The sequence below is a fragment of the Drosophila suzukii genome, chromosome X (assembly GCF_043229965.1).
Source record: "Drosophila suzukii chromosome X, CBGP_Dsuzu_IsoJpt1.0, whole genome shotgun sequence".
Taxonomy (NCBI): Eukaryota; Metazoa; Arthropoda; class Insecta; order Diptera; family Drosophilidae; genus Drosophila; species Drosophila suzukii.
This window is the reverse complement of record NC_092084.1, coordinates 24,783,151-24,791,070: the sequence shown is the minus strand read 5'-3', so window position 1 is coordinate 24,791,070 and position 7,920 is coordinate 24,783,151. Positions and strand designations below refer to the sequence as shown.

General features: G+C 38.1%; 2 long non-coding RNA genes across 2 annotated transcripts; one reads left to right on the top strand and one right to left on the bottom strand.

The window, feature by feature from the left end:
- Positions 1 to 4,502: 4,502 nt before the first annotated feature.
- On the bottom strand, positions 4,503 to 5,148 carry LOC139353480 (uncharacterized). Its single transcript, XR_011604774.1, has 2 exons — positions 5,013 to 5,148; positions 4,503 to 4,961 (listed from the first exon to the last, which is right to left on the bottom strand). It is a non-coding gene; the product is annotated as an uncharacterized lncRNA (long non-coding RNA).
- Positions 5,149 to 5,621: 473 nt separating this feature from the next.
- Positions 5,622 to 6,262, top strand: LOC136117338 (uncharacterized). Its single transcript, XR_010654869.2, has 2 exons — positions 5,622 to 5,752; positions 5,804 to 6,262. It is a non-coding gene; the product is annotated as an uncharacterized lncRNA (long non-coding RNA).
- The last annotated feature ends 1,658 nt before the right edge of the window (positions 6,263 to 7,920 follow it).

Genomic DNA, 7,920 nt, shown 5'->3' with positions numbered 1-7,920 from the left:
TGCGTTATTTAAGCGGCTATGGTGTTCTGATTAGGAAATCCTAGTAGGCCTTCACTTTTACGGCGATGTATAGATATTTTCACGAAAAAGTAACAAGTAAAAGAAGCTTCCAAACCTACATACATTGTAAGGTATATACATATATGAACTCTAAGATCTTAGAAACTACAAGAAGTAGAGGTCTGAGATTTTGTAATTAACTTCCTTAGCTTCTGATTGGGGGCAAGTTTGTTATCTGAATGTGCCACGCCCACTCTAACGCCCACAAGCCGCCCAAAACTGTGGCGCCCAAAATTAGTTGAGTAACGGGTAACTGATAATCGAGTCACTCGACTATAGCGTTCTCTTTTGTATTACTATATGGTTAGGAAAGTCACTGTCTTTTGAAGCGACTTGTAGAAATATTATACATCCGTTGTATACAACCTGCTGCTGTAAACATTTCCATTGTATTAGCTGCCTAGTCTTTTGGTCAGGTCGTATGTGAGTATGAGTATGAAGGTCCGTCAGATATTTTCTAGAACTTACGATAGGCTACGGCATGTTCTTGGGGGACTTCCCAATTTTCCAGCCAGACCATACGCACTCTTGGCCTGCTCCACCGTCCCCCATCCGGATGCGTGTTTCCCACTCAGTTTGCGTCCATATGTCCGTATTTTGGTGTCCGTACTCGCGTTTTTGTCCGTAGCACGGCTTGCACTTTTGCTGCTCCATTTCCTTTGGTTTTTGGGTTTTTTCTCCCAGTCACCAGCAATTATTGATTGCTTTTTGTGGGGTTTTCTTGGGTCCAGTTCGGTTCGGTTCGGTTTGGTTCAGTACTGTTTGGTTTGGTTTAGTTGGGTTCGCATTGGTTTCGATTCGGTTTCCTTGGCTGTCCTTGACTTTTGCCTGGCTCGCACTTTGCGAACACTTTTTGGCAGCCTCATTGCCATCGACCCCCCGCTTTTCCGACTTCCCCGCCTTGTTATTGTTGGCTGACCAAGTTGTGTGAGAATTTGGAAATAGTTTGCTTTCTTTAGCTTTCTTTTTTATTATTTCTTTTTTTTTTGCACGTTTTGGCCGAGTGACTTCTCTTTGTGTATTTGTCCTGGGGACAAGGTGGAAGGTGGGGAATAGTCAGCTTTAAGGCAGTTTTTCGGCATTGTTTCGCCTGCAGTAAACATTTCATGTTGTTGTTGATTGTTTGAGGGTCGAATCCGACTTTAAACGGTGGGACGGGACGGCGGGACGGTTGCGGGGGCGTGTGCCTTTGTCTATTTTGGAAACTCTTGCAGAACTGTAAAAGAAATTCCCAGCCGAGTTCAACCAAACTACGAGTAAAACGCCAATCGCACAGTCTGTTGCCAAAGTCAGTGCTCCATGGGAGGCAAAACTAAGCATAAACAAGTACATCTTCTGGCTATAATTGCCCTCACAATAAACACCAGTTCTCAGCCCTTGCCCTTTTATGGCGAGACAAACTACTTTGATCATTTTCTTTATTACTCAAAGAGCTTTTTTATTATGTTTCTTTTTACGTTTCGCAAAATATAAATAGGGCATAGGCATAGGGTCCAATAAAAAACCTATCGAGTTTGTATACAAGTGAATAATAAAAAATCCATTAACCAAAAGTCTTTAGGTATCCAAAAAACAAATTGTATTAAAGTTTAGTTTTTACCTCAAGAACATTTTCAATAAGATTGAATCATACGAAGTTCTTGGAGTTTGTTTAAAAGTGAATAACAAAACAAGAAGGAATGCTATAGTCGAATGCCTCAACTATCATATACCCATTACTCAGCTAACCAACTTTAAAATAAATATAACTTCGATTAGAGGTTAAGAAACATTGATGCTTACCCTTTTAACTACTTTATATTTTTACAACTTACACTTTTGCTTTTTGCTAGAAAAAGGCAAAGGGTCATAACTTCTTAAATTATGGTCCGATTTTAACAACGGGGTATCGGTAGGTATTGCCAATAAAATAACAATTATTTTAAGGAAAAAGCTTCGAAAAAATGGGTTCTACAAACTTGTGTGATATGTGGGCTTTACAGCGGGCGTGGCACACTGCTGAAATAAACTTGTACTTAGCAAGAATCTCAAGAATCAGCATGGCTAATAACAACTTTCTAGATATTTTAAATTTCAAAAATCTCTATGACATAAAGGAAATAAAATGTATAATCAAATTGTATTAAAGTTGAGTTCTTACTTCAAGACAAATCTCTAGAATCAGCATGGGTAACCCCAGCCTTTCAGCTTTTTTTAATTTCCGAGATCTTTCTCTATGACAAACAGGTAATAAAAAGAAAGAAAAAAATTGTACAAGAGTGTAATTTTTACTGTAAGATAAATTTTAATTTGATTGAACAATAAGTTAAAGGTGAATATGGATAAGTTGTTGCGAAAATTAGAGAGGATATGGTATTTACCACGTGAAGATACTTCTCCCCAGCACTGTACATTTCAAACTTTGTGCGCTCTGACTTGCAACTTTTTCGTGTTTTGTGGCTCTCCTTTTTGGCTGTTTTGGTGTTTTTTATTCTCAAAGACATATGCCGCTGCTGCAGGACTCGTAGATAAATTTTTTCTTTGGTTTCGGTTTGCGCTCTTTTAGTTTTTTTTACTTTTGCTGCGCAAAGAAAGGTTCAGCTGTGTATGAGTGAGGCAACTTTATGAATACATATATTTATATATACCGACGTTCATTTATGTACGGTTCTGCCCTTTCGCATTTTGTATTAAAAATTTAGAAAAAAAGGAACTAGAAACGAAAAGTTTTTGCTAAAGTTGCCCCGGGTCACACGTGTGCTGTCGCTATTGCCCCTAAACCCCCCTCCCTGCCGCTGCCTTTATTATTATTTATTTCATTATATATTTGCCCATTTCGTGTGCGAGATTTAGCTTTCTCTTTTTTTCCTTGCTAATTATTAAGCTCATTTTGCAGGCTCTCTGTATGCACACGTGTGAGTGTGTGTGCGTGTGTATGTGCACTCAGAAAAAAAATCCAGTATTTTGTGCTAGAAGCAAGCATTTTCGGTGTAAAACTTCGCCAAGCATGGAAAATACAGAACCCGAGAACAAAATACTACTTTCGAGCACGAATTTTCAAGACCGAAAATACTAGATTTAAGAACCTTTCGGTCTTCTATAAAGTATGAATAATTCTTAAATCAAGTCATATTTGGGCTAAAAACAATAACGATTTAATAATTAAGTAAGAAAGTTAAGTACGAATAATTCTTAAATCAATATATAAATATTATGAAATTAAAATGTGTTTTTATTTTGTGCTAGTAAGAGAAATAAGTATTGGAAACTGAAACGAAATATATATAAATTGTATTAATATTTTAAGTTTACTTACGACTTGCCGCTCACGGGCATTAACACTGTCTAATTTATGCGCCTTATATGCCGAGTACTTTCAGAATAAACAGTTGGGAATTATTAGAGTTGGCAGACATTAAAATTACAGAAAGTGCTCAATATGTACGAATGTTCTTAAATGGTAAGCACGCAATTTTTCTTAATTCAAGGCTGCTTGTACTTGTATTTAGCACGGTGTTTTTCCCTGAGTGTGGGTGTGTGAGTGTGGGTGAGGGCCCCTAAAAGTATGCAGTGTAACCGGGAGACGGCTGTCCCATAAATCTGCCTGCGCATGTGTACAAATGTCCAAACAATTCGCACAAAACAAATTCATTTGGCGCCCAAATGGGCGGTGAGGCGATAGCGGGGGCGTGGCCATCCCACAGGCATCATTTGTATTGCATAATTACCCATTTGCACACACAGAGCAGGAATAATTAATATAATCGAGGGGAGCTCTTTCAACCCAAAGAAAACTCTTTAACTGCGAGTAAATGATTTTTAGGAAAAATCTGAAATTCTGAAGTTCTTTTATTGCAGCCCTGAATATGATGTCAATGCCGATGTTCTACACAGGTAAAAAACTGTCCTTCCTTAAGGATAAAGTTCTGTTTATAATGATCTTATTTTATATTATTTTCTCAAACATAAATACTACCTTGGGTATTTAAAAAGAAATGAAGCTACTTCGTCAAACATAAGTTTATATACCCCTTCTAGTCGTTTTTATGGATGCAATGTATATTCAGAGTCTTCCGATTTTTAGGAACCTAAAAAGAATTACAGATATATTAATATAATGTTCCATTTCAATTTACTTGCGTATAAGTTTTGCTAAGAACAAGAAAAAAGAAAGAAATTTTGCATTTTCGATCATTCTTATGGCAGCTATATGATATACAAATCCGATTTTTATCAAAAAGAATTCGTAGTTCTGAAACATTCTAAAAAATCGATGTACCAGAGCAGAATAGAATATATTCTAGATTAACGAAGCAATAATAATCATATTCCCCTGAGGTTAACTAATCCCGGTGTTCATAGGTAGAAAGCAATCCATCAAAAGTCTTGTTTTTACTACATGGGCAGAGAAGGCTCTTCCGCTGGATCTACCCTACTTTACCCCATTTGAAAACACAACTCGATAAACCTTTAAAGAAAAATATATTATCATTATTTTTCCATGTAAGTACATCAAATGGCTGCAGATGACGGGCAACAAGATCCGGACCTCGGAGCTGGTGGAGGAGCATCTGAAGAAGCGGCGGCGGCCGGATCGCAGCGATGACGACCGTAACTCTTACATTTAACGGCGTACCCTGCCAACTCGGTTCAAGTTTATGACGCGGTGGCGTCTTTGATTACAAACTGCCAAGACCATACCCGCAAGTAAGGTTAGGAACAGGATTATGATGCTCCAGTTACTCCAAGAGAAGCTTCCAACCGACTGGAGTGGTAGCCGGTGGACAATCGCCTCCGCTATGACGTTGTCCACATCCCATATATAAATCGCTCCGGAAACGAGGAACATAAGGAGGGAGACAATAACGTGGCGCTTATTGGCCCAAAAGAATCGAAAGATGTCGTTGTTCATGGTTAAATAGCTGTGGAAAAACACCTTGAGCAAGAGGAAAAGATTTTAACACGAGCGTTACCTTTCTTTGTAAGCTGATGAGGCAAAATTTTCTTCCAGATATGAACTGATTCAGTGGACTCCTAGAAACCAAGAGAATAATTTCTATATGGCACCAAAGCACATTGACGTTTAGTGCTGCGTTGCTGAGCACTGTTCTCTTCTATCGATAGATCGCATTTTCCAAAACTTTTAAGTCAAGAGAACTAGTTCATCTACAATTTGGAACTGTATTTTTAAAATACCAAAATACATGAAAAAAAAATAAATAGTTTTAATACGAATTAAATCTTGATGTTGCTAATTACGTAGATATTTCGTAATTGATCCGATTTTTGTCAAATTGAATTCGTAATTCTGAAATAAAAAAAATGATATATACCGGTGGCAAATAAAATAGTCTTAGGACGAACTTAATTGTGATGCTGCTATTCATTTGACCAATGCATAAAACAACAAATTACATGGCTATTTCGAAATTAGTTTGATTTGTATACCCTTGCAGAGGGTATAAAGATTTTTTTATGTATTTTGGTATTTTAAAAACACAGATCCAAATTGTAGGTGAACTAGTTATCTTGACTTAAAAGGTTTGGAAAATTCGATCTATCGATAGAAAAGAACAGTGCTCAACAACGCAGCACTAAATGTCAATGTGCTTTGGTGGCATATAGAAATTATTCACTTGGTTTCTAGGAGTTCACCGAATCGGTTTTTATCTGGAAGAAATTTTTTACTCTACTTTCCGAAGAACGAAGAAAGGTAACGCTCGTGTTAAAATCTTTTCCTCCTGCTCAAGGTGTTTTTCCACAGCTATTTAACCATGAACAACGACATCTTTCGATTCGTTTGGGCCAACAAGCGCCACATTATTGTCTCCCTCCTTATGTTCCTCGTTTCCGGAGCGATTTATATATGGGATGTGGACAACTTGATAGCGGAGGCGCTTGTCCACCGGCTACCACTCCAGTCGGTTGGAAGCTTCTCTTGGAGTAACTGGAGCATCATAATCCTGTTCCTAACCTTACTGGCGGCTATGGTGCTTGCCGTTTTCAATCAAAGACGCCACCGCGTCATAAACTTGAACCGCGTTGGCAGGGTACGCCGTTAAATGTAAGAGTTACGGTCGTCGTCGCTGCGATCCGCCCGCCGCCGCTTCTTCAGATGCTCCTCCACCAGCTCCGAGGTCCGGATCTTGTTGCTCGTCATCTGCAGCCATTTGATGTACTTACATGGAAAAATAATGATAATATATTTTTCTTTAAAGGTTTATCCAGTTGTGTTTTCAAATGGGGTAAAGTAGGGTAGATCCAGCGGAAGAGCCTTCTCTGCCCATGTAGCAAATATAAGACTTGATGGATTGCCCTCTACCTATGAACGCTAGGATCAGATAACCTCAGGGGAATATGATTATTATTGCTTCGTTAATCTAGATCATATTCTATTCTGCTCTGGTATGTACATCGATTTTTTAGAATGTTTCAGAATTACGAATTATTTTTGATAAAAATCGGACTACCATATCATATAGCTGCCATAGGAAGAATCTCAAGATTAATGTCAAAATAATAAAAAATCGTTATATTTCGTGATCAGCAAAACGTTTACGCTAGTAAATTGAAATATACCATCCTAATATTTTTGTGATTATTTTTTTAATTTTCTAAAAGTCGGTTAGCTCGGTTTCTATACCCTTGCAGGTCGTTTCCATAGGAGCATTGTATATACCATAAAAAGCTTTTCGATTTTTACTACCGTATATGTTTACCGAAAACGAAATATAACGGTCAGTGTATTTTTTTGACATTCATTTTTCGATCCTTCCCATGGCTGCTTTTTAATATAGTACCTACACTAAATTATTATTTAAAAATGTTATACACCGGAATTGGAGAGAATATGATCAAAACTAAGTTGTAATTATTTTTCCATTATTTATACGATCGTTCCTATGGCAGCTAAAGTACATATGTAGTTGTCCGATTCGGCTCGTTCCGACTTATATACTACCTGCAATAGAAATAGGACTTTTGGGAAGGTCTTATCGCGATAGCTTTAAGACTGAGAGACTAGTTCTTGTAGAAACGGGCAGACGGAGGCACAGACGGACATGGCTAGATCGACTGGTCTAGTGATGCTGATCAAGGTTAAATACTTTATGGGGTCCTTTACTGCATTTCAAACTTCTGACTGAAATCATTATACGCTCTGCAATAGGTCAAATCGATATTCTTGAAAAATATCAAAATGAAATGTTCGTACTATCAATAAGACAGTAATCATATCGGCTTTTTATTGATATAAAATTAGCAACAACTGACCCCCATTTTTTTCTGTGTATGATTCTTCTTTAACGAACGTAAATCGTAATAATTAAAATGTTTTCGAAATGTCCCTAAGTGTGCCGGATATATTGTATCATTCTTTTAAACACCGTTACAAAAGATTACAAAGTTTTAGGGGAAGTTTCTTTCTGAAACAGAATTGGGTTTTTGATTGCTGGGCAACAGTTACTCGAAAAGAGCGAGGTCGATGGCTGGAGAGAGTGGGTGGTTACAGGACTAGGGGTTGGTGGTTGGGTTTTGGGGATTGGGGGTTATTGGGCTAGGGGTTAGAGCAAGACGACAGCCTCAAGTTAATTGCTTAATAGTCGAGACATCAATAAATCAAAGAAAAATGCGCGTAAGCATAAAGCAAAAAGCGGCGTCGACAACAAAGAGAAATGGTTGTTGGGGGCGGTTGGGGCGAGGTGTTGCGGCTGCCTGCGCAAATGTAAACAGACTGATTGATGGCGGCAAGTGATTTATTTATGTTAATGCGAAGGATTCGAAGGGAGAGCGCCAGCGACAGGGCATCAAAGTAAACGAGTGCTGACAGGACTCCCGCAGGAGCATAAAAAGCCAGAAGAATCATCTCTATTTTACAGCACT